General features: G+C 46.7%; 1 protein-coding gene and 1 long non-coding RNA gene across 5 annotated transcripts in view; one reads left to right on the plus strand and one right to left on the minus strand.

The window, feature by feature from the left end:
* LOC139269995 (nuclear factor 1 B-type-like) overlaps positions 1-25,795 on the plus strand; it is a 368,148-nt gene that overhangs the window by 116,008 nt on the left and 226,345 nt on the right. The window lies entirely within an intron of this gene.
* Positions 1-25,795, minus strand: part of LOC139270041 (uncharacterized) — a 134,841-nt gene that overhangs the window by 105,698 nt on the left and 3,348 nt on the right. The window lies entirely within an intron of this gene.

Below are 25,795 nucleotides of genomic sequence, written 5' to 3' on the forward strand. Positions count from 1 at the left end.
CTACGCTGAGGCTGTTTGGCGGGCAGGTTGTGCAGTGGAGCTGGCAACATTCAACTTTGGGAGGAGGGCTTGTCTCGGGCCATGGTCCCTTGTTAACTATATTGGGCAATAGCAATGTCTGAAGATCAGGTGACTCGGGGACATGGAATCATTGCAGGTGTAAGCTTGGCTGCCTCTTTATCCGTAGGAGCTGTGCTCATCACCTAGCAGGAGGATGGGCATGCTGTTCCATTTGTTCAGGTCCACTTATATGTTGGAAAGCAGGGGGATGGGAGGCTAATTTTGTACACAGTTAGAACCTGGTTATCAATGGTGTGCCCAGCAATTTAAAGCTTGGTTCCATCCAGGTGTATAGGTAGACTTTTGAATTTGTTTCCGAATGGTCTTAGACAAGACACGCCCTCCATGTTAAACTAATTAAGCTTGTGGTCAGAGAGCCATCCAAAGCCTATGAGAGTCTGATAGGTCATGGAAAGATAAATGGTGGGTTTGGTTAAATAAAGCAGAATTTCATATTCATTGCTAGTGACCTAGCACGATCTGTTAATAAACAAGTTATGCACTAACTTCAATCATAGGACCTGAATGTGGAGGCGGAGGCTTTCTCTGACCTCCAAAAAATCTACGCACTTACCTGATGGTCCCGGAGACTTGCGATCCTGGGTCTCCATGCTTAGACATGCGTAGAAGCCCACGTATCCAGGGGCACATGCAGTTCGCTAGCGCCCCTGGAATCACCTGGACTGGCCTAACCAATGAAAGAAGGGGATCCCCATTCATACTTATGAGGATCCGTATTTACTGAAAACCCGCAAGTATGAATGGGGATACCCCCAAAAATACTTAAAATAAAAATAAAATAAAAATTAATCAAAATGGCATTTAATTAAATACTTAAAACAAAAATTTATTTTTTCACAAATGAATTTAGATATTTTAAAGGATTTAAAAATAAATGTAACTTTCACAGGTTTTTAAATGTATAAATTATTGAAAATATGTATTTTTCTGTCCTTTAAAAGTCTTATGCTGGTAAAAGCAGGCTCGGGCCTAAGAATTTCACGGGCATTCGCTGTGCAGAAGTTGGAAAAATAGCCCAACTCTCTGACTGCGGAGGCCCTTTTCCCAGGAATGCATGCCATCTGTCAAGAAGATTTTTGACAGATCGCAAGTTCCGGATTTTAGCGCATGCGCTTTGCATGTCTAAACCCAGAGCTTGAGTGTCCCCTACGGGTGTGTGCGCACCTCCTGCACCCCCATCAGGGCCATAAATTATGCCCCATTGTAATTGAGAAAAAAGCTATGTGAATCTGTTGAAACAAAATACTGCTTAAGGTCACCCACTCCTCTGGCAAGTCTAAGTTAGATCGTCAGAGGGTTCCACTGTAGTCCAGGGTACAGTGCTAGTAATTCTTGAACAATAACCCATTTTAGACTTCTATTAAAACCACCCTCATATTTCACATGCTAACAGAAATGTTGGCATTCATATTTTAGATTGCAGAGGGGGTGTAGCTGTACCATGTGATGCACTTCACTTGCCGGAGCTAGTTAATAAATAGCTGACAAAAAGCACTATGTAAAATGCACCAATCCAAAAATACTTTTGCAGATTAATTGTAGAGTACAACTAGCACTTTTGTGAAATGATATTACAGAAATGTCTATAACTATAGAGGTCAGCGCAGGGTAAATTCAGTATCCTAGATACTCCTTATCTTGCTTTGAAGTTTGGGAGGGAATTAATCTAGCAGGAATCCACATGAGGTTGTTAACACAAGATTAAATCGAAAGAACAGCATAGAAGAGACTTGTCCGATTAATTCCAAATACAAAACAGTGGAAAGCAAGTCGGAAATTGAGGAAATGAAGACTATGAGCAGTGCATTATAGGCCCACTTGCAATAATTTGTACGATCCAACCCTTCCACAGTCCACTAGAATGATACCATTAATTTTGTGCACAATTGTAAATGACTGTAATCTGGTGTGGGCCTCAGGTTGTCTAGGCTTCACTCAACGGGTTGGTTTGGTGGAGAGCAGAAATGGTCTTGAAAAACAGTTAATTCTATTTACTTTAATCAATGATCAGATAGAGGTGAAAAGACTGTGTGGTGCCTGATGAGAAACATCAGATCGACATGATCTGAAACTACTAGCCATAGTTAGTTGATCAAATCTTCAGATGCTCCAAAAGTTCATTGCGTTAAATACTTTGAGATGTTAAAAAGACATTAGATCCAATATAAATGCAGTATTTATTTTCTGCCGAAGCTACTTTGGGAGCTTCTTCTTCTCAGGCAGTCCCCCGGAGTCAAAGATGACTTGCTTCCACACTAAAATGAGTTCTAAGGTGACTGATGAGACCTATACAGGATCTACAGACCCTGTCACAGGTAGGGCAAATGGTGGTTGAAGGGGGCGGGTGGGTGGGGTGCTTGATTTGCTGTACGCTCCTTCCGCTGTTTGTTCTTCTCTTCCGCGTGCTCCCGGTGAAGAAGCTCGAAGTATTCGGCGCCTTCTCGAATGCTTCTTCTCCACTTTGAGCGGTCTTGGACCAGGGATTCCCAAGAGTCAGGGGGGATGTTGCATATTTTCAAGGAGGCTTTGAGGGTGTCCTTGAAGCATTTCCTCTGCCTTCCTGGGGCTCACCTGCTGTGATGGAGCTCGGAGTAGAGAGCTTGTTTCGGAAGTCTAGCATCGGGCATGCGGACAATGTGGCCCATCCATCGGAGCTGGTCGAGCATGGTCAATGCCTCGAAGCTGGGGATATTGAGGCTGACATTTTACATGCTCGCTGAGGCTGACATTGTACAAAAAATTCTGTCACCATCATTAGAAGGTTAACCATTTTGCTTATGAACTTACTGTGCACCTGGCAGTGTCCAAATCTGCTTTCAATTGCCACATATCAAGAATCGTGGGATCTGCAGTTAATAACTTTTATTGACAAGCATCGCATATTTAGCAAACAGCTAAAATCTTTGTCCCCAAGAAAAAGTGTGATATATGCAATTTTTTTCTTGTTTCTTTTCTTCTCCCTGTCCTCATCTCCTGAAGGCCTTGATTACTTTTTGGGGAATGGTTTCATAGGCCCTGGGTACCCCAAGTACCTTACCTCAGTGCTCATTAATCATGGGAGGGCTATTTCAATGAATGCTAGCAGGCTATTCAACCACACGAGTCATCACAGACAAGCTCAACCCTGTCTTCAGCCAATGGCGATCCACATGCACTTCCAGTAAGCATTAGTAGATAATGATAAAAGAGTGGAAACCTTAGCACATATTTTCCTCTCTAACCCAGGGCCAGGGGTGCCAATTGTAGCACACCCACCACTGCCCCAAGTAAGATTGGCTTACTCAGCACAATCTGGAGATTCACTTGTGGATTTCCTGCTCTGTGTAGCTCAGTTACTGACTGGATACCTCACACTGTGCCCAGCAATAACCGGTGTATCGTAAAAACTCCCGGGACCAGAGGCTTTCTCTTACTCTGAGCTAGCTGTAACTCTGAAGTGTGCTGAATTATCTGATGCACGGATGGTATTGCTCCTTTGAATGAACTCCAGGCCACGCTTACTATAGCCAAAAATCAGCTTTTCATTGCAAACATTATAAGAAGCAGTTACAATAAAAAAATAACTTCTAACAGATGTACTGTAATTGCTTCATGTAGCACAGTAATACAGCAATTGTTATTTTAATAGTTGCCAGTAGAGATGCTTTAGCAGTTGTCACCTTACAGTTTCCAGTTGGATTATTCAATTGTGCTCATTATTCACTTCAGAACTCATTTGTGATAACTGGCTGTAGGATAGCAACCTCTTCACATACAACGTCTGGACCACCTCTGTTAGGGTTCTATTTCTCATATAATTGCAAATCCGATTTCTGTTGCACGTTAATGTTCTAACCTGATTTACTGTTATCCGTAAGTAATCACCTTCGCTAATTCGGGTTGTCCAATGAACCTTGCACTGTGCTTTATTTGGTATGTGTTATTACCACATTCTGCTCCATTGCTGCTTGAAACCTAAATATTTCAATTCACACAAGGTTACATCATCACAACAACGCGTCTCAAACACCAAGGGCCGTAACACCAAGGTTTTGCTTTTTAGCTTTTAAGATTTGGATTCTTCTGCCTTATTGGCCTCCTGTGTCCAACACATGTGGTTTGAATCACAGGCTGACTAAAAACCTGATCCCTTGGTTTTTCACAGACAGTGAATCCAATTTCCCAGATCAATATTTTTAAATTTTCAGCTCTGCACATTGAAATAATGAACTAAACCTGAAATGTTTTCCTTTTGTTTTTTTCTTCTTTCCTGGTCGCACTTTTACTTGTATAACTGGTGCATTACATATTACAGCTCTGAACTCATTTTAGAAAAGTCTGAAGGAACACTTGATCTAACCTTGTCTGCGGGATAACATCATTAGACTGGCTTCAAGGCACGTAGAGGCTGGTGTCTGCACTTACAGTATATTAAATGCCGTAGTGTTAGCACTCAACTTGATTACATTTTTAAAAATTTGTGTTAGAGTTTGGAGCTTGGATAGAAGACAAGAGTTCAAATTCTCTTCTCAGCTGACATTCCCAACATGGATTCCCTCCCAGGTAAGAAAGAATATAAGAAGGTAGGGAATAAGAAGAAACCATTCTGCTCCTGTGTCTGAGCTTGAAAATCACATTCAATTTGCATCAACCTGAAACGAGGTGAAAATAACAAAGAAAGACTTGAATTTCTATAGCACCTTTCATGACCACCAGATGTCTCAAAGCACTTTACAGGCAATGAAGTACTTTTGGAGTGTAGTCACTGTTGTAATGTAGGAAATGCAGCAGCCAATTTGCACACAGCAAGCTCCCACAAACAGCAATGTGATAATGACCAGGTAATTAGTTTTTTTTGATTGGGGGATAAATGTTGGCTAGGACACTGGGGATAACTCCCCTGCTCTTCTTAGAAATAGTGCCAGGGGATCTTTTTCACCCAACTGAGAGCAGATGGTGCCTCAGTTTAATGTCTCATCCAAAAGACAGCACCTCTGACAGTGCAGTACTCCCTCAGCACTACACTAGATTTATGTGCTCAAGTTCCTGGAATGGGACTTGAACCCACAACCTTCTGACTCAGTGGTGAGTGTGCTACCCATTGAGCCACAGCTAACACTAAGTCATTTAACCCGTTCAGAAAAGAGTTGGCTAAATATCTAGTTGGGACCGAAACTGGAGTTGGTCGGAAAGGGCACTGATTTATGATTTTCACTGAAAAAGGACAAAACGCAGAATTTTAATTCATAAGCACTGGTAAAAATCCACAAAGCTTGCAATCCTATATAGTTAACTTAATCCCATGTAGTTGACTTAATGGGCTGAATTTTCCTCTGCTATATTTGGCAATTAAACCGTGAAAATAACATAAAACAGAACACGGAGGTCGAGCACCAGCTCCCCAACCCCGCCACTGCAACCAGGAGTATTCTTCCATGTGCACCAGCAAGGAAGTTGGCCGGTGGCCCGGTGGTGGGTCTGCTGCATATAAAGGACAATGGGGAGGTGAGCCTGCTTAACCCAGCTGATTTCCCTCCATACCACTGCTGCAAACGCCAAGCCCAGGGACTGCCAGGAAAGGCATGGCAGTACACCGGAGGGCAGTGACAGGTATGCTTTCTTTCTTTGTTCTTGCTCCTGAAATATTTTTTCACATTTTTCTGTATTGAACTGCATCCATTCGTCTGTCAATTCCCCAGTCCACTTGTCGTCTCCTGCATTCTTACTGGCAGTTTGCTGCTCCTCCCACTTTGGTATAATTGGTGGACTTGATATTTTCTCCTTTATGCCTCAGTGTAATATGGAGAGCAAAAGTGGTCCCAGCTCTGATTCATAAGAAGATAAGAAATAGGAGCAGGAGTAGACCATTTGGCCACTTGTGCCTGCTCCACCATTCAATAAGATCATGGCTGATCTGATCTTGGTCTTAACTCCACTTCCCTGCCTGCTCCTCATAACCCTTGACTCCCTTATCGTTCAAAAATCTGTCTATTTCTACTTGAAATGTATTCAATGACCCAGCTTCCACAGCTTTCTGTGGTAGCGAATTCCAAATATTCACGAGCCTCTGAGAGAAGAAATTCCTCCTAATTTCAATGTTAAATGTGCAACCCCTTATTCTGAAACTATGCCCTCAGTTCTATATTCCCCCCATGAGGGGAAACATCCTCTCTGTATTTACCCTGTCAAGCCCCCTCAGAATCGCATTCTTCTATTATAGGCCCAACCTGCTCAACCTTTTTTCCGATAACAACCCCTTCATCTCAGGAATCAACCTTGTGAATCTTCTCTGAACTGCCCTAAGTACCTTCCTTAAGTAGATTCCTTAAGTACCCTACTAGCCACCGCCTGCTAGTCTAAGAACCATCTATTTACTGCAACACTTTGATGTCTGCATTTCAGCCACCTCTCTCTTTCCATCCTGACATTTTCTTTTTTATCCCATGATATCTGGTGATCTCAACCGATTTCTTATGTAGAACTTTATTTTAAAAGTTCAGGAATTCCACATGATAAAATCAGAATTTGGCCTCTATTCGCTGGCTCAGCAGCCCTTGTTCGAGGAACTGATGAATACTTTACAGGGCAGACTGGTTATGATTAGCAGGGGAGTGGACTGTTGTCTCGGGAGTATAGCAGAACAATGTTGGCTGTTGAAAGTGTACTGATGGATTTTCTGGAGTTTTGCTTGATAACCTTTGAGGGTAGATTATTTTTTGAACTGTGCAAGAGCAAACTTAACAGGAAGAATTCCGTTTAACTTGTCTACACTTTCTTATAATCTTTTGAATTTATTTCAACTCCCAAGGAAGGCGAGTAACCACAGAAAAACCTTCCAAGAAGATTTACGTGTGACCGCTGTTATGTATGCATGTTAATGTATGTACTGTAACACTAGACCACTGAATGTACCTTCACCCTGTATACACTATACCTGTACCACCAGAGGGTGCTGCTGCTGGAGACCTAAGGGTCACCTGTACACTACGGATAACCAAGTATAAAAGGGAGCTCACCCCTTGCTGTCCTCACTCCAGGAGCTGCAATAAAGGACTAAGGTCACTACAGTTCAAGTACTATACCCCTACCTCGTGGAGTCGTTATTAGAGTGCTTGCATATACAACTGGCGACGAGGTTACAAATTTCCACACACAATATATCTAACCGAAGCAACTTCCAACAATTTGCTGATGGGGAAGATTGGGATGCCTTTGTGGAAAGGTTAGAACACTTTTTCATCGCGAGCGACCTGGCTGAGGACTCACCTACTTCGCTGGCGGACAAGCGCAGAGCGATCCTGCTCAGCAGTTGTGGGTCCAATGTCCACGGCCTCGTCAGGGACCTGCTAGCCCCAGCGAAGATGACAATCAAGACCTATGCAGAGCTCATAACTTTAATACAAGAACAACTCAAACCTAAAGAGAGCATCCTCACAGCCAGACACCGGTTCTATACCCACCGGCGGCCCGAAGGCCAAGAAATTGCTAATTATGCTGCAGATCTGAGAAGATTGGCTGCACCGTGTGATTTTGGCGACCACCTCACCGAAGCACGAAGGAACATCTTCGTTATTGGAATCGGCCACGAGAGCCTCCTCCATAAACTGCTCTCTGCGGACACTACGGTCACCCTGCAGAAATCAAAGTAAGCCAGGCATTCATGATATCGGTCTGCGACTCCAAACGGATGATGACTCACACCCAGGACTCTAACCCGACTAGTACGGTGAACTGAATGGCGACTTTCAGAGGCAAGACTGCTGCCCCGAGTCCCGTAACCCTGAGTCCGCCACAAGGGGCCAACCGGCTAGCCCCGTGCTGGCGCTGTGGAGGAAACCACAGGGCCCACCAGTGCCAATACAAAGTGTCATGTATCTTACATTATTATATATAACTGTATCCTAACATGCTATACATGACTCTAATAAGATATGACTTGTAACCACCAGCATACCTTACCACCAGGGGTGCACTTGCAAGAGACAGGTATATAAGGACAGGTCTCAAGCAAGTGCAGCATTCCAGAGCTGTGAAATAAAGGTGCAGGTCCAGAGTGACCTTGACTTCACTACATGCCTCGTGTGAATCTGTACTGAGGGGACAGGACTTTACAGTGGCGATGAGTTACGGGATTACAGAATCCACAGAATGGCGAACAACGGATCAGGTGAAAAGTACAATGCGGGAGACAATTGGGAGGACTTTATAGAAAGGCTCCAGCAAAGCTTTGTAACCAAAGACTGGTTAGGCGACGATAAGGCAGACAAGAGAAGAGCTCATCTCTTGACCAGCTGTGCCTCGAAAACATAGGCTTTAATGAAGGATCTGTTGGCACCCGAGAAACCAGCAAGCAAGTCGTTTGAAGAATTGAGCACACTGGTAAGAGACCACCTGAAGCCAGCGAGCAGCCTACACATGGCCAGACATAGGTTCTACAACTACAGATGCTGTGTGAGCCAGAGCATACCCAACTTCGTGGCGGAACTTCGGAGGTTGGCTAGTTTATGTGAGTTCTCCGATGAACTGAGGAGAGAAATGCTGAGAAACTTTTTCATTGAAAGAATAGGCCACGCAGGCATATTCCGAAAGCGCATAGAGACCAAGAACCTGACCTTAGAGGCAGCAGCACTGGTTGCACAGACATTCTTGGTAGGGGAAGAAGAAACGAGGTTGATTTACAATGCAGGTACGACAACTAACAAAATATAGGAACAAGAAGTTCACAGCACTAAACAAGCTGCTACCCCCACACACAGACAAAACTGGGAGAACAGGCTCTCGACAGCAGGCAGAAGCCATCAAGGGCCACAGGAATAGTCGTTCACACCTCATCAACCCATAATGCGAGCAATCAACTACAAACTGAGAGAAGCTTAAGAGAGATCAGCCAGACGCAGCTCATTCTTTGGGAACACTTTGAACAATGGAACAGGTCTGTGCTGGAGGTGTGGGGGTGGGCACTCGTCAAGGGGATGTCGATTTCAGCATGCTGTTTGCAGAAATTGTGAAAATACAGGGCATTTGGCCCGCATGTGCAAAGAAACGGCAGCTCGGCTGGTATACGAATCGGATGGGTTGGAAAGCGGACCAGAAGATGGTGGGGATAGTACCCGGGACACCGACGTACAGAGGGTCAACACGATCAATGGCCGCTGCTCCTACAACAGGACGCCTCCTATAATGATGAGAGTCCTACTCAGCGGGATATCTGTCAACATGGAGCTGGATACGGGAGCGAGTCAATCTCTCATGGGCGCTCAACAATTTGAACAACTGTGGCTGCAAAAAAGAGACAGACCAAAACTCACAAGGGTCGACACCAAACAAAGGACCTATACCAAAGAAATCGTACCAGTCCTCGGCAGCGCCATGCTCTCTGTCACACACAAAGGGACAGTGAACCGACTTCCCCTGTGGATTGTCCCCGGAGACCCCCAGCACTGCTGGGGAGAAGCTGGCTGGCAAAACTAAACTGGAAATGGGATGATGTCCATGCCATGGGCCCAAGTTTCCACATGATTCGCGCCTGATTTTTAGGAGCAACTGGTGGAGAACGGACTATTTTAGAAATCGCAATTCTCCACATTTTTTTTTCTGCAGTTCTAGTCAGGTAGAACAGTTCTAGTTTAGAACAGAATTTTTTCTTCAAAAGGGGGCGTGTCCGGCCACTGACGCCTGATTTGAAAGTTTCCACAGTGAAAATGTACTCCAAACTAAAGTAGAATGGAGCCAGTGAAGATTTTTGTGGAACTGAAAAAACCTGTTCTACACATTAAAAAATCAGGCACAGGTTACAAATTAGGCGTCCAGAATGAGGTGGGGGGGAGGGGAGGGGAAGGGAACTCATTAAATTCGACAATAAATCCTTATTTATACTTCTACAAATATTATACAAATAAATCCAACCTGAATAAACATTTATAAGCCACGAAAAGATTAAATAAACCATCTTCCTACCTGTGTGAAAGTGCTTCAGCCAGGGAGAATTCTGCAGCCGTTCGTGCCGCTGAGCGGGAGGGGGAGAGAGAGAGGGAGAGAGGGAGGGAGGGCGAGAGAGAGGGAGGGAGAAAGAGAGAGAGGGGGGGGAGAAGAGAGAGGGGGGGAGGAGAGAGAGGGGGGGGAGGGAGGGAGGGAGAGAGAGAGGGGGGAGGGAGAGAGAGAGAGAGGGGAGGGGAAGAGAGGGGAGGGGGAGAGAGAGAAAGGGAGAGAGAGAGAGGGAGGGGGAGGGAGAGAGGGAGGGGGAGGGAGGGAGAGAGAGAGAGAGGGAGGGAGGGAGAGAGAGGAGGGGGCGTCGGGTCGGGGAACAGGAGCGCGGGTCGGGTCAGTCGGGGGGGGCGGGGAGCGGGTGTCGGGTGTCGGGTCGGTGCGGGGGAGAGCGGGTCTCGGGGCGGGGGGGAGCGGGTCTCGGGTCGGGTCTGGTCGGCGGGCGGGGGTGGCGGGGGGGGGGGAGCTAGTGTCGGAGTGTCGGGTCTGGTCAGGCGGGGAGCAAGAGCTGGCCGTGGGAGGAGCCCCAGTGAGGCCATTGGGCCAGGGCTAGGGGCTGCGTGCTTCGGGCCCCTCCCACACAGTTCGGCGCCTGGAGCTACTGCACTTGCGTGCCGACTGTAGCGCGCATGTGCAGAGGTCCCGGCACTGTTTTCAGCGCCGGGACCTGGCTCCGCCCCCCCACAGCTCGTGCTGGCTGCGCCAAGGGCCAGAGGACCTGTAAGTAGGTGCAGACTACCGAGGATTTTTTTAGGCGCGAAAAATGGGCGTCCAGCTCGGAGGGGCGCCCGTTTTTTTCTTGTGGAAACTTGGCCCCATGTCACTAGAGGAACAGACCTCCTGCTCAACAGTTATAAAGCGATTTGAACATCTCTTTCAGCCAGGTGTGGGCACTTTCAAAGGGGCCAAAGTCAAAATCTACATCACACAGGATGCTAGACCGGTCCATCACAAGGCCAGAGCTGTACCTTATGTGATGAGGGAAAAGATTGAACACGAACTAGACATGCTTCTGCGGGAAAGCATTATATCACCTGTGGAATTTAGCGACTGGGCAAGTCCCATCATCCCAGTCATGAAGCCTGATGGATCCGTACGAATCTGTGGGGACTACAAATCTACCATAAACAGAGTCTCCCTACAGGACCAGTACCCGCTGCCCAGAGCGGAGGACTTATTTGCCACATTGGCTGGAGGTAAACGTTTCTCAAAATTAGACCTCACATCTGCGTATATGACGCAAGAGTTGACCAAGGAATCCAAGCTACTCATCACCATCAACACACATCGAGGCCTTTTCATGTACAATCGATGCCCATTCAGCATCAGGTCGGCAGCTGCCATATTCCAGCACAACATGGAGAGTCTGCTCAAGTCCATCCCGGGACGGTTGTATTTCAAGACGACATACTTATCACGGGCAGGGACACCGACTCCCATCTCCGTAATTTGAAGGAAGTACTAAAGCGGTTGGATCGGGTAGGCCTACGAGTCAAGAAATCCAAGTGCCCGTTTCTCGCACCCGAGGTTGAATTTTTGGGCAGAAGAATTGCCGCTGATGGAATCCGCCCAACAGAATCCAAAACAGAAGCAATTCGCCTGGCACCCAGGCCCCGGAATGTCTCAGAACTGCGCGCCTTTCTCGGGCTACTCAATTACTTTGGGAACTTTATACAGAACTTAAGCACGCTGCTGGAGCCTCTCCACGTGCTACTCAGGAAGGGGTGCGATTGGTTTTGGGGGGACACCCAGGAACGCGCCTTCAATAAGGCACACAACCTTCTGTGTTCCAACAGTGTTTTGACTTTCTTTGACTCAGGTAAAAAGCTAGTTCTCACATGCGATGCGTCAGCGTATGGGGTCGGGTGCGTTTTGCAACATGTCAATAGTGCGGGCAAATTACAACGCATAGCTTATGCCTCCAGGTCACTTTCGCGGGCGGAGCGCGGGTACGGAATGGTAGAGAAGGAGGCGCCCGCGTGTGTGTACGGTGTCAAAAAGATGCACCAATACCCTTTTGGGGCCAAGTTCACATTAGAAACCAACCACAATCCCCTCACGTCCCTCCTATCCGAGAGCAAGGCAATAAACGCCAACGCCTCGGCGCGAATTCAACAGTGGGCACTCATGCTGGCGTTCTACGACTACACAATAAGGCACAGACCAGGCACAGACAACTGTGCCGACGTGCTCAGCAGGCTACCCCTGGCGACCACGGAAGGGTCTGATGAACAGGACTGTGAGATAGTCATGGCAATCAATGCCTTTGAGTCCACAGGTTCGCCCATGACGGCTCGCCAAATCAGAGCCTGGACGGCCAGCGACCCTACGTTATCCTTAGTAAAAAGATGTGTCCTAACCGGTGACTGGGCAAAGGCTCGCGATGCCTGCCCCGAGGAATTAAAACCTTTTCACAGGCGCATGCATGAGCTATCACTACAAGCAGACTGCCTGATGTGGGGCAGCTGAGTAGTCATGCCTCTGTGAGGCAGAGAGGCATTTGTCTGGGAGCTCCACTGCGAGCACCCGGGGATCGTTCTCATGAAGGCCATAGCCAGATCCTACGTCTGGTGGCCTGGTATTGACGTGGACTTGGAGCTCTGCGTCTGAAGGTGCACCATTTGTGCCCAACTCAGCAATACCCCCTGAGAGGCTCCACTGAGCCCCTGGCCCTGGCCTACCAAACCGTGGTCGCGGGTGCACATAGACTATGCGGGCCCATTCATGGGCAAAATGTTCCTCGTAGTTGTAGATGCATTTTCAACTGGATCGAATGCATTATTTTAAACTCGAGCACAACCTCCACCACTGTGGAGAGCCTGGCAACCATCTTTGCAACGCACGGAATCCCTGACATATTGATCAGTGACAATGGTCCGTGCTTCACCAGTGCAGAATTCCAAGACTTTATAATTGACCACGGCACCGTTCAAGCCGGCCTCCAACGGCTAGGCGGAGAGAGCAGTGCAAATCATTAAACAAGGCATGCTTAAAATCCAAGGTCCCACGCTGCAGGGTCGCCTGTCGCGACTGCTGCTGGCATACAGATCTCGTCCACACTCACTGACTGGGATCCCCCCCGCGCAACTGTTGATGAAAAGGACTTAAAAACAAGGCTCTCATTAATCCTCCCAGACAGACATGACATCGTTGAGGCAAAGCGCCATAAGCTGACTGAGTACCATGACAGAAATTCGACTGGGAGATGGAATGAGATAGGGGACAAAGTGTTTGTACTAAACTATGGCAGGGGTCCCAAATGGCTTGCAGGGACAGTAACGGGCAAGGAAGGAAACAGGCTACTGGTAGTACAAATGGAGAATGGCAAAACCTGCCGGAGGCATGTAGACCAAGTCAAAAGCAGATTTACCAACAACACTGCGGAACCAGAGGCAGACTACAATGTGGAACTCGCACCACACCTGGTGGACAGACAGAGGGAACAACCTGAGGAAAGGGCAATCCCAACAGACAGCCCAGGCGAATCAACAGCAATCACACCAATTGAAACAGACAGCCCAGGCGAGATACCAGCAACCACACCCAAGAAAAACAGACACCGAGGCAAAGAACTGAGCCACAACTCAGACGCTCCATGCGAGAGCGTAGACCACCTGAGAGACTGAACCTATAAAGACAATAAGACCTTGGGGGAGGGTGATGTCATGTATCTTACATTATTGTATATAACTGTATCCTAACATGCTATACATCACTGTAATAAGATATAACCTGTAACCACCAGCATACCTTCCCACCAGGGGTGCACTTGCAAGAGACAGGTATATAAGGGCAGGTCTCAGGCAAGTGCAGCATTCCAGAGCTGTGAAATAAAGGTGCAGGTCCAGAGTGACCTTGACTTCGCTACATGCCTCGTGTGAATCTGTATTGTGGGGACAGGACTTTACACAAAGAATATACCTGCAAAGGCTGTAACACTAAAGGTCACCTTCAGCGAATGTGTGGAAGAAGTTTTACTCACCGAGTCGCTGAAGAGTTGGCCGATAACCCGGGCTCCAGCGCTGATGAAGACGAAGCTGCTCAGCCCCTGGAAGAGGAGTACGGAATATATACGTGCTCCACCAAGAGTTCCCCGTGGAAAATGGAAGCAGAAATCAACGGAGTTCCAGTCTCAATGGAGATCGACACAGGGGCGGGCCAGTCGTTGATGAATCAACTCTGGACAACCTGCCCCAAAATGTCTCCAATCCAGGCAAAGTTGCTCACCTACACAAAAGGCTCCCAGTCGTTGGCAGCGTGGAGGTCCAGGTATCCCATGGTGGCGCGATGCACAAGCTTCCCTTGTGGATCGTTGCCGGTGATGGTCCAACGTTGCTGGGAAGAAGATGGATGAAGCAAGTCCAAATCTATCGGAGCGACGAAGGCCTACGGGCCCCGGCAATTGACATCCTACGTGGCCCCAAACTTGGATCCATTGCAGCACCTGAAAATCCTACCGTCCGACTCGACTGCGTGGCGACGACACAGACTGCACAACTCAACGGCGAAATGATCCAACCTGAACGACCAGATCTCACCTTCCGGGCTCCAGTGGCAGGAAGAAGACTCCGAGTGAAGAAGATTGGCGCAGAAGGTAGATTCCTGGCGTCCGTGGCAGAACTTGGGGAGAGAATGATCACCGCAGCCGACCTCATGGAGAGAAAGGAGATGGCGCCCGCATCACAAGGCGAAGCACCTAGAATCCAGATGGCTGCGACCAGATCACGAGGAGCAGCGTTGAGGGAGCAACACGTGTTGCCGTGCGACGAACCGGATTGGGGTAAAGATTGCAAGGTCCTCCTAAAGGAGACCGGCAACCCAAAACAATTAAAGAGACCGTTCCACTCTAGGTACAGCGATGCCGGTGATATTAAAGATAAAAGTGTAATTAATGAATGCGGGTATATAAATGTACAGTTGAATGGTAATGTCGGCAATGCTAATGAGAGAAATGCAACGAATGCTTCAAAAAGTGATAAGCGACAAGTTTGTACTGTTGAACAGTGATGCCAGTAATGCTAACGTGATAAATGTAACCATGTACAGAGATACTGATAGCACACAAAATAGCATTGTAATTAACAAATGTGAAAGTGTAAAGAGATATAACAATGCCGAATTGGCTAGTTGGGATCGGAGCCAATGTATCATGTATGCTAATGATAGAATGATAAATGATACCGGGTTCTACATGTACACTGTCAATGCCAAAGGTAACCCCCATAAGAAACACCCAGGTCCAGTGGGCTACCTGATCATGTAGCCTGCGCTTCCGGGACCAATGTGATGCCCCAGGAAGGGTTCACACACACCCAGTGGGAGCATACCCACTGCAGGGACAGCGGTCAATGGGTAGCACAGCCACCACCACTGGCAACCTGCCCCAGATCGGCCCTACACCCCCTGGCCACCAGGGCCAGCACCGGGAGCAAGAGGCCAGTACCCTTCAGCTTTCCAGGCGGAACCTGGGATGACCAGACTCCCACCACCAGTGGAGGACAACGAGGCCCACCAGCCTGTGGCCCTGCCCACCACTAAGCGCCACCACCTACCCATTCAACAATGTATGTACCTTACCCATAACAACATGTACTTGCTCCACCACCGTGGAATCCTTCAACAGTGACACTCACATGGTCTATGTAAGGGCAGGGGGAAATGGATGTGTGCAGCCATGAACACATGGATCACACCCGACATCCATACAACCTTCACCACAACCTCCCACTGTCCACTACAGATCACCTCCCCATGACATGGCAATAAGGACTTGGGAAAGGCTTAGGGGGGAGTGTTGTTATGTATACATGTCAATGTATATACTGTAACACTCGACCACCAAATGTACCTTCACCCTGTATACACTATACCTATACCATCAGAGAGTATTGCTGCTGGAGACCTAAGAGTCACCTGTACACTGCAGGTAACCAAGTGTAAAAGGAGCTCACCCCTTGGTGTCCTCACTCTAGGAACTGCAATAAAGGACTAAGATCACTACAGTTCAAGTACTATACCCTTACCTCATGGAGTCATTGTTAGAGTGCTTGCATATACAACAACCGCTTTGACTAGTTTTTACAGGGGTGGTGGGGGCAGGGCTGGAGTGCAGGATGAGGACAGGGAAGGAAAATTACCTAAGGAGGGAAAGCTAAATTGCAATCATATCTGGTGTCTAATTGAGAGGCAAGGCTGGATCAGTGAAGATGTCTGCAGGCTAAAATACATTTCCTTCTGACTTAGTAGAATAGGATGGATTGAAGACACTCACTTAGGTGAGCAGTGGGAGGGAATAGTGTTGCAAAACACTTCTTATTTTTCTATTTTTGACAAAATATAACAATTTCCAGCAGGAAGCAGTATATAACGATCAGGAGAGGGAACTCTGGTTTACATTCCACTCTCTCGTCCAAATACACAGATGTCAATTGTAATGGCTGGATCTCCTCCCGGCTCAGATCAGCTAACTGAAGACAGACCTGAGCTTGGACCTGGGGCCTTCCCGGTCTGTATGTCTTAGTATTGCATGTTACCGACATATAATCAGTGCTGCTCTGTGATTAACAGGAGCTGCACATTGCAGGGGAAGTTAGTTTAACCTCTTCTTTCTCCAGTATCATGCGACACTGTTGTACCACAAAGCAATTTTTTTGCCGATCTGGTTGAGAGCTAACAAGTGTAGTCTATGGGACTTTGTCAAGCATGAAGGACAACATTTTAATTCTGTGTCCCTGAATCAAATTGGAGGCTCTACTACATTTGCTGGTTTTACTTGAACTATTATTTCTGCATCAAAGAGGGAGTTAAGTGAAAGGAATGTTTGTGTTTCCAGCTTCCTTGTGTGGTGTGGACGTGAAGAATGATAGGTAAAACAGTTTCTGATTTATTTGCGTACTGACAATGCTACATTAAAAGTCAGTCGTTTCCTACTTTTGTGTGGGAACAAACTTGTAAACTCAGGCGGAACATATCTTGCGGATGTTGGCCATCAGTTGCAGAGTTGCTGAGCAGGAAGCAGAGTGCCGTGGGATTACATTTGCTATTGAACTGTGCTTAACAACCATCAATCATCACAGTCATTGCTTTTAGATTAATTTTTTTTGTTTTAAAATTTAATTTCTGTTGTCAGCACTTCAGCAATAGGTTCCTAGCTTAGTGCTCTTAGTCAAACAGCTTCCATATAGTCAGTGTTAATTTATCAATGTGCTTTATGGATCTTTATGGTAATTATAGGTTAATGACAGTTTATATATTGTATATATTTATAATTTCAGCATTATAGGGTTTCTTCAAACAAAATTGGTTCTTTTTCTTAAACTATTCTTTCACGTGCTTTAATTTTCAAATTCAGGTCTCTGTGTTTTCTGAAATCAAAATCGTTGCATAACTGGGCTTAAATGGTTGGAGTTCGATGCAGTTTTGCTGAAACGTTGTGATACTATGTTACAGGGAAAAAGGACCAAACGTAAGATCAGCGTGTGGGGTTCTGGCTCAGTCAGCCATTGGCAGTGCCCATAGACGTAATCCAGGAACTGATGCTATTTTATATTGTGTTTACTTCTAACACATTAGAGGTATTTGATGGTAGAAAGTAGAGGTATGTATACCTGGGTGGAGACCTATTGGATAAATTGTTACTACATGCCCTGGAGAATGTTAAAAACGGTAGCACTTCATAACTGAATTTGAATGGAAGATAAAGACGTATTTTTGAAATACTTATTTTGATAAACTACAACAAGCTCACATCCTCTTTGAGTTTCAAATTTGAACTTGGGCCTTTTTAAGACTCAGACCTAATAAAATACTGACTTCTGTAGCCATTTGATCAGCCCTTAATACTGTGTATGTTCATCCTAACTTTAGCTATACACCAGACATCAGTTTCTATTCTTTTTTCTCCACATGGCCCATGCTCTCAAAGATGTCTGGCATTCACTTGTCACATGGTCATGGTGATGAGAATTGGCACTCTGTACATTTTTAAGGTGCTTTACCTGTCTCCCAGCACTTTTATGCCTCATTTATATTTCCACCTGCTGTCCATCTCTGTGATATGCTGGGCAGAAGTAAAGCTGGTGACTCAGTCATTTAAAATCAGTGGACTTGTGGACTTGTATTTACTCTGTACAGCCCATAATCCCTTAGGAGCACAGGCATTTAAGGAGGCTTCACAGGTTGGAGAGGCATTCTGGAGACCTGCAATAAAAGACTACGGTCACACTTTACTTTGAGCTCAGTGTTCAGTCTGACTCTTTCTCCATACACAACAACTGGCGAAGAGATACAGATAGTGAACCCAAAGATGCAGAGAACAGTGGGCATCCTGGAGAAATTTTCGGAGGGAGATGATTGGGAAACTTTTGTGGAGCGACTCGTCCAATACTTCGTGGCCAACGAGCTAGATGGGGAAGAGAGCACTGCCAAACGAAGAGCGATCTTCCTCACCATCTGTGGGGCACCAACGTATGGCCTCATGAGGAATCTGCTCACTCCAGCGAAACACACGGAGAAATCGTATTTATGATTTGTGCACACTGGTCCGAGAGCATTTGAACCCGAAGGAAAGCGTTCTGATGGCGAGGTACCGGTTCTACATCTACAAAAGGTCTGAAGGCCAGGAAGTGGCGAGTTATGTCGCCGAGTTAAGACACCTTGCAGGACATTGCGAATTTGAAGGACATTTGGAGCACGTGTTCAGAGACTTTTTCGTACTTGGCATTGGCCATGAAACCATACTTCGCAAACTTTTAACTGTAGAGACCCCAACTTTGAGTAAGGCCACAGCGATAGCCCAGGCATTCATTCCCACCAGTGACAATACGAAGCAAATCTCTCAGCACACAAGTGCTGCTATAAGTACTGTGAACAAAGTGATGTTGTTTTTGAATCGTAACGTACAGGGCAGGTCACACATACTTGCAGCTGCACGTCGCAGATGCAAGGGTGATGAATGCAAGGCCATTAACACCTTGTTGGCGCTGCAGGGGTGATCATCGTTTCCATTCATGACGATACAAAGAGTATGTTTGCAAGGGCTGTGGAACAATTGGACACCTCCAATGAGTGTACAGGCGAGCTGCAAAGCCTATTAAACCTGCAAACCACCATGTTGCAGAGGAGGACAGATCCATGGAGGATCACGAAGAACTAGAGCCTCAGATAGAGGAGGCAGAGGTACATGGAGTGCACACATTCATCACGAATTGCCCCCCGATAATGCTGAATGTTGAACTAAATGGATTCCCGGTGTCAATGGAGCTGGACACGGGCGCGAGCCAATCCATCATGGGCAAAAAGACTTTCGAAAGGTTGTGGTGCAACAAGGCCTCAAGACCAGTCTTAACTCCAGTTCGCACGAAATTAAGAACTTACACTAAAGAATTGATTCCTGTAATCGGCAGTGCTACTGTAAAGGTCTCCTACGATGGAGCAGTGCACAAGCTACCACTCTGGATGCTAGCGGGCAATAGTCCCACACTGCTCGGCAGGAGCTGGCTGGGAAAGATACGCTGGAACTGGGACGAAATCCGAGCGCTATCTCCCGCTGATGACTCTTCATGTGCCCTGTCTTAAACAAATTTCCTTTGGTGTTCGAACCAGACATCAGGAAATTCCAAGGAGCAAAAGTACAGATCCACCTAATTCCGGGTGCGCGACCCATCCATCATAAGGCGAGAGCAATACCGTACACGATGAGAGAAAGGGTAGAGATCGAGCTAGACTGGCGGCAAAGAGAGGGCATCATTTCACCGATCGAGTTCAGCGAGTGGGCCAGTCCTATCGTCCCAGTCCTCCAGGGAGACGGCACCGTCAGAATCTGTGGCGATTACAAAGTAACTATCAATCGTTTCTCCCTGCAGGAGCAATACCTACTACCAAAGGCCGCCGACCTCTTTGCAATGCTGGTGGGAGGAAAGACGTTCACGAAGCTGGATCTGACTTCAGCCTACATGACACAGGAACTGGAGGAATCATTGAAGGCCCTCACCTGCATCAACATGCACAAAGGACTATTTGTTTGAAACAGATGCCCGTTTGGAATCCGATCAGCGGCGGCGATATTCCAGAGAAACATGGAAAGTTTACTGAAGTCGGTCCCGCAGACCGTGGTCTTCCAGGATGACATCTTGGTCACAGGTCGGAACACTGTCGAGCACCTGCAGAACCTGGAGGAGGTCCTTAGTCGACTCAACTGCGTGGGGCTTAAGTTAAAATGCTCGAAGTGCGTTTTCCTGGCGCCTGAAGTGGAGTTCTTGGGAAGGAGGATTGCAGCGTACGGCATCAAGCCCACCAACGCGAAGACGGAGGACGGTGCAACGAGGCCGCAGAACATGACAGAGCTGCGGTCGTTTCTGGGACTCTTGAACTACTTTGGTAACTTCTTACCGGGTCTCAGTACACTGCTAGAACCACAACATGTCTTATTACGAAAAGGGGGCGAATGGGTTTGGGCAAAAGCCAAGAAAATGCCTTTGTAAAAGCGAGAAAATTGTTATGCTCAAACAAATTGCTTGTGTTGTATGATCCATGTTAGCGTTTGGTACTAGCATGTGATGCGTCGTTGTATGGCGTCGGGTGTGTATTGCAACAAACTAATGATTTTGGGAACCTGCAACCGGTTGCTTATGCATCCAGGAGGCTGTCTAAGGCTGAGAGAGCCTACAGCATGATTGAGAAAGAAGCGTTAGCGTGTGTCTATGGGGTAAAAAAAATGCATCAATACCTGTTTGGGCGAAAATTTGAATTGGAAACTGACCATAAGCCACTCTTATCCCTGTTTTCCGAGAGTAAATGGCTAAATACCAATGCATCGGCCCGCATCCAGAGATGGGTGCTCACGTTGTCCGCATACAACTATGTCATCCGCCACAGGCCAGTCACAGAAAACTGTGCCGATGCTCTCAGTAGGCTGCCATTGCCCACCACGGAGGTGGAAATGACGCAGCCCGCAGATCTAGCTATGGTTATGGAAGCATTGAGAGTGAGCAATCACCCGTCACTGCCCAGCAGATCAAAACCTGGACAAGCCAGGACCCCTTAATATCTCTAGTCAAAAGCTGTGTGCTTCACGGGAGCTGGTCCAGTGTCCCAGTGGAAATGCAGGAAGAGATAAAGCCGTTCCAGCAGCGCAAAGATGAAATGGCGATACAGGCAGACTGCCTTCTGTGGGGCAATCGAGTAGTGGTCCCCAAGAAGGGTAGAGACACCTTCATCAATGACCTACACAGTACCTACCCAGGCATCATAATGATGAAAGTGATAGCCAGATCCCACGTGTGGTGGCCCGGTATCGATGCGGACTTAGAGTCCTGCATTCACAGATGTAATACATGCTCACAGTTAAGCAATGTACCCAGGGAGGCGCCGCTAAGTTTATGGTCTTGGCCCTCCAAACCATGGTCGAGGGTATACGTCGACTATGCAGGCCCGTTCTTAGGTAAAATGTTCCTTGTGGTTGTAGATGTGTATTCCAAGTAGATTGAATGTGAGATAATGTCGGCTAACATGTCCATTGCAACTACTGAAAGCCATGTTTGCCACATACGGCTTACCCGATGTCCTGGTGAGCGACAACGGGCCATGTTTTACCAGTTCTGAATTCAAAGCATTCATGACCCGTAACGGGATCAAACATGTCACATCTGCCCCGTTTAAATCAGCGTCCAATGGTCAGGCAAAGAGAACAGTGCAAACCATCAAGCAGAGCTTGAAGAGAGTAACTGAAGACTCACTGCAGACTCGCCTATCCCACGTCCTGCTTAGCTACCGCATGAGGCCCCACTCGCTCACTGGGATCCCACTTGCTGAACGGCTCATGAAAAGAGCACATAAGACAAGGCTCTCATTAGTTCACCCTGATCTACATGAACAGGTGGCTTCAACAAAGTGCATACCATGATAGTGCAAATGTGTCAGGCGAGATTGAAATCAATGATCCTGTATTTGTATTAAATTATGGTCAAGGTCCCAAGTGGCTTCCTAGCACTGTTGTGGCCAAAGAGGAGAGCAGGGTGCTTTGAGTCAAACTTTCAGATGGAAATTCAGCAGAAAAACTTGGACCAAACCAAACTCAGATTCATGGACTATCCTGAGCAACCCACCTTGGACCCTACCTTTTTTGACCACCAACATACACGCCAGTGGCAACCGACACCACGTTTGACCACGAAGCAGAATCCATCATCCACAGCAGCCCAGCAGGGTCCAACACACCAGGCAGCCCAGCAAGGCCAGCTGCACATCAGCCCAGCGAGGGCCTAACAAGTGATTCAACAACACTAGCTTTGACACCGAGACGATCAACCAGGGCAAGAAGGGCCCCAGATCGACTCACATTGTAAATAGTTACACTATTGACTTTGCGGGGGTGGGGGATGGAGTGTTGTTCTATATGTGGACTTGTATTTACTCTGTAGAGCCACCAGAGGGCTCATCCCTTGGAGTCATAAGAACATAAGAATTAGGAACAGGAGTAGGCCATCTAGCCCCTCGAGCCTACCCCGCCATTCAATAAGATCATGGCTGATCTGGTCGTGGACTCAGCTCCACTTACCCGCCCTCTCCCCGTAACCCTTAATTCCTTTATTGGTTAAAAATCTATCTATCTTTGACTTGAAAACATTCAATGAGCTAGCCTCAACTGTTTCCTTGGGCAGAGAATTCCACAGATTCACAACCCTCTGGGAGAAGAAATTTTTTCTCAACTCGGTTTTAAATTGGCTCCTCCGTATTTTGAGGCTGTGTCCCCTAGTTCTAGTCTCCCCCACCAATGGAAACAACCTCTCTGCCTCTATCTTGTGTATCCCTTTCATGATTTTAAATGTTTCTATAAGATCATCCCTCATCCTTCTGAACTCCAACGAGTAAAGACCCAGTCTACTCAATCTATCATCATAAGGTATCCCCCTCATTTCTGGAATCAGCCTAGTGAATCGTCTCTGTACCCCTTCCAAAGCTAGTATACCCTTCCTTAAGTAAGGTGACCAAAACTGCATGCAGTACTCCAGGTGCGGCCTTACCAATACCTTATACAGTTGCAGCAAATCCTCCCTGCTTTTGTACTCCATCCCTTTCGCAATGAAGGCCAATATTCTATTTGCCTTCCTGATTACCTGCTGCACCTGCAAACTAACCTTTTGAGTTTCATGCACAAGGACCCCCAGGTCCCGCTGCACCGCAGCATGTTGTAATTTCTCCCCATTCAAATAATATTCCCTTTTACTGTTTTTTTTCCCAAGGTGGATGACCTCACACTTTCTGACAAGGGATCCCATAATCCCTTGGCAGCACAGGTATTTAAGGAGGCTTCACAGGTTGGAGAGGCACTCTGGAGACCTGCAATAAAAGACTCAGGTCACACTTTACTTTGAGCTCACAGTGTTCAGTCTGACTCTTTCTCCATACACAACACTCATTGTGATTAAAAATGCTTATTTTTTGGTGACAAACCTATTTTCAGCTGATTTAATCAAACTTCACCAAGTTATCATTTTTAAAGATGTGAAGAAATTTTTTTTAAAGCAACATTTTTTTCAAAGCCCCGAATCTTCCCTCAGGAGCCGGCGCCTCACAACTTGAGCCTCCTCGGAGAAATTCCCTCCGTGCCTTTCAGATCTGCGCGGAGGGGATTCCTCTATGGGCTGCTCTTGCACATTCTCCACATTGCCATCCTCGTCTGCCGTCCGGACACGCCATGGCGCGCCATCTTGTCGTTCGGAGGAGGCGGGGTCCCCAATGGAGTGCACTCTACGCGGGAGTACTCCCTCTATTTATTGGGGACTTAGCCTGGAGGGTGTTGCACGGAGCAGTCCTGTGCAATAAGTTTTTAAGTCGGTTCATGGGCTCCCAGGCTGCCTGTAATTTCTGCGGTCTGGAAGTGTCCATGTTCCACGTTTTTATTGAATGTGTGAGGTTGCAGTCCCTCTGCCAATATTTGAAGGGGCTACTCCTCAAATTCTGGTTGCACTTCAGTCCCACACTCCTGATCTATAGGCACCCTGTGTTTTGGTGCCCTCAAGAAAAAAAAAATTGGGGGCTCTTGAAAAGGTTTTGGAGTGTAACCCACTCTTTAATCAGGAGGCACTTGATTGTTTTCTACAAAATGGTTGTCGAGCTGTTGAGTTGGGAGTGGCTTAGCCAGTCACGTGATGTTCACAAGACTCAATAAAACCCCAGCCAGTTGGGTTCAGGGGATCCACGATGAAGCAGGTGGTTGTGAGCCTGGTGGATGAACTGTAATGTATAGTGTGATTGCTAAACCTTTGCTAATAAACCAACTAGTTATTAACAGCAGTGTGTTTCCAGGAATTCTTAAGCAAAGAACCCATGATGCAAATACATTATACCCACCGGAGGAAATAGTTTCTCCCCATCTACCCTATTGAATCCCTTTATTAGTTTAAAACCTTAAATGAGATCACCCCTGAACCTTTTAAGCTCAAGTTACAAGCTAAGTTTGTACAACTTGTCCTCATAATTTAACCCTTTGAGCCCTGGCATCACTCTGGTGATTCTGCGCTGTACCCACTCCAAGGTCAATATATTCTTCCTGGGATGCAGTGCCTAAAATTGAACACCATACTCAAGATGTCTGACCAAGGCTCTATACAACTGAAGAAAACTTCCTCCCTGTGTATTCCAGTCTCAATGTGATAAAGGTCAATATTCCATTAGCCCTTTTGATTACATTTGTAACTGTGCATTAGCTTTTAGTGACATGTTTACCTGGACATCCAAACTCCTTTACTCCTCTACAATCTTTAGTCTCTTGCCATTAAGAAAATATTCTGAAGTTATCTTTCTTGAATCTAACGTGGATGACCTCATGCATCCCCATGTTGAACTCCTTCTGCCACAGTTTTACCCACTCGCTTAATCTGTCTATGTTTTTGTATAATTTCCTGCTCCCATCTACACAACTTATTGTGCCTCCGAACTTAGTGTCATCTGCAAACTTGGATATATAACTCCCTATTCCTTCATCCTAGTCATTGATATATGGTGAATAGCTGAGGACCCAGTACAGGTCCCTGGAGAACACCAGTTGCCACAGTCCACCAATCAGGGCACATTTCTATTATCCCTACTCTCTGTCTCCAACCTCCTAACCAATTACCAACCCATGTCACAAAGGTTACCTCCAATTTATGCGTGTTTATTTTTGCTAATAATCTCCTGTTTGGAACCTTAACAAATGCTTTCTGGAAGTCCATATAGATATTCTTAGACACTTCCCTAGCCACCATGCTTGTGACTTCCTCAAAAATGTCAACTAGATTAGTCTGACCTGACCTGTCCTTCACAAACCCATGCTGACTCTCTTTAATCAGCTCATACTTGTCCATATGGCAGATCCAAGCCAGATGGAGCAAAGAAGGCTGTTCACGAGCTAACTCTTCCATGATTCCCCCACCCCCACCCTCCAAAAGGCAGCTGGATCTCCTTAATCGAAAGCTGATTTTTTTATGCCGAAGTGCAACGGGTGATGTTTTGTCTACTCTAAGCAGTTGCAGAAGTGCAAAATGTACAATATGGCAACTTGGGAAGCTGGTTAACACCCTCAGGCATCTTAGGCTTGTGTTATCTTTTATAGCAATCACATGGATTGCTAAACAACACGGATTTTCTGTCAAGCACCATAATGCCATTTAAGTTAACAGATGAGGTGATGAAGGAACGTGAATGAGCAATAAGTGCGTAGTTGCTGTTCAAATGTGAAGGCAACTTACTGTAATGTGGGATAAAATTC

The sequence above is a fragment of the Pristiophorus japonicus genome, chromosome 1 (genome assembly GCF_044704955.1).
Source record: "Pristiophorus japonicus isolate sPriJap1 chromosome 1, sPriJap1.hap1, whole genome shotgun sequence".
Classification (NCBI taxonomy): Eukaryota; Metazoa; Chordata; class Chondrichthyes; family Pristiophoridae; genus Pristiophorus; species Pristiophorus japonicus.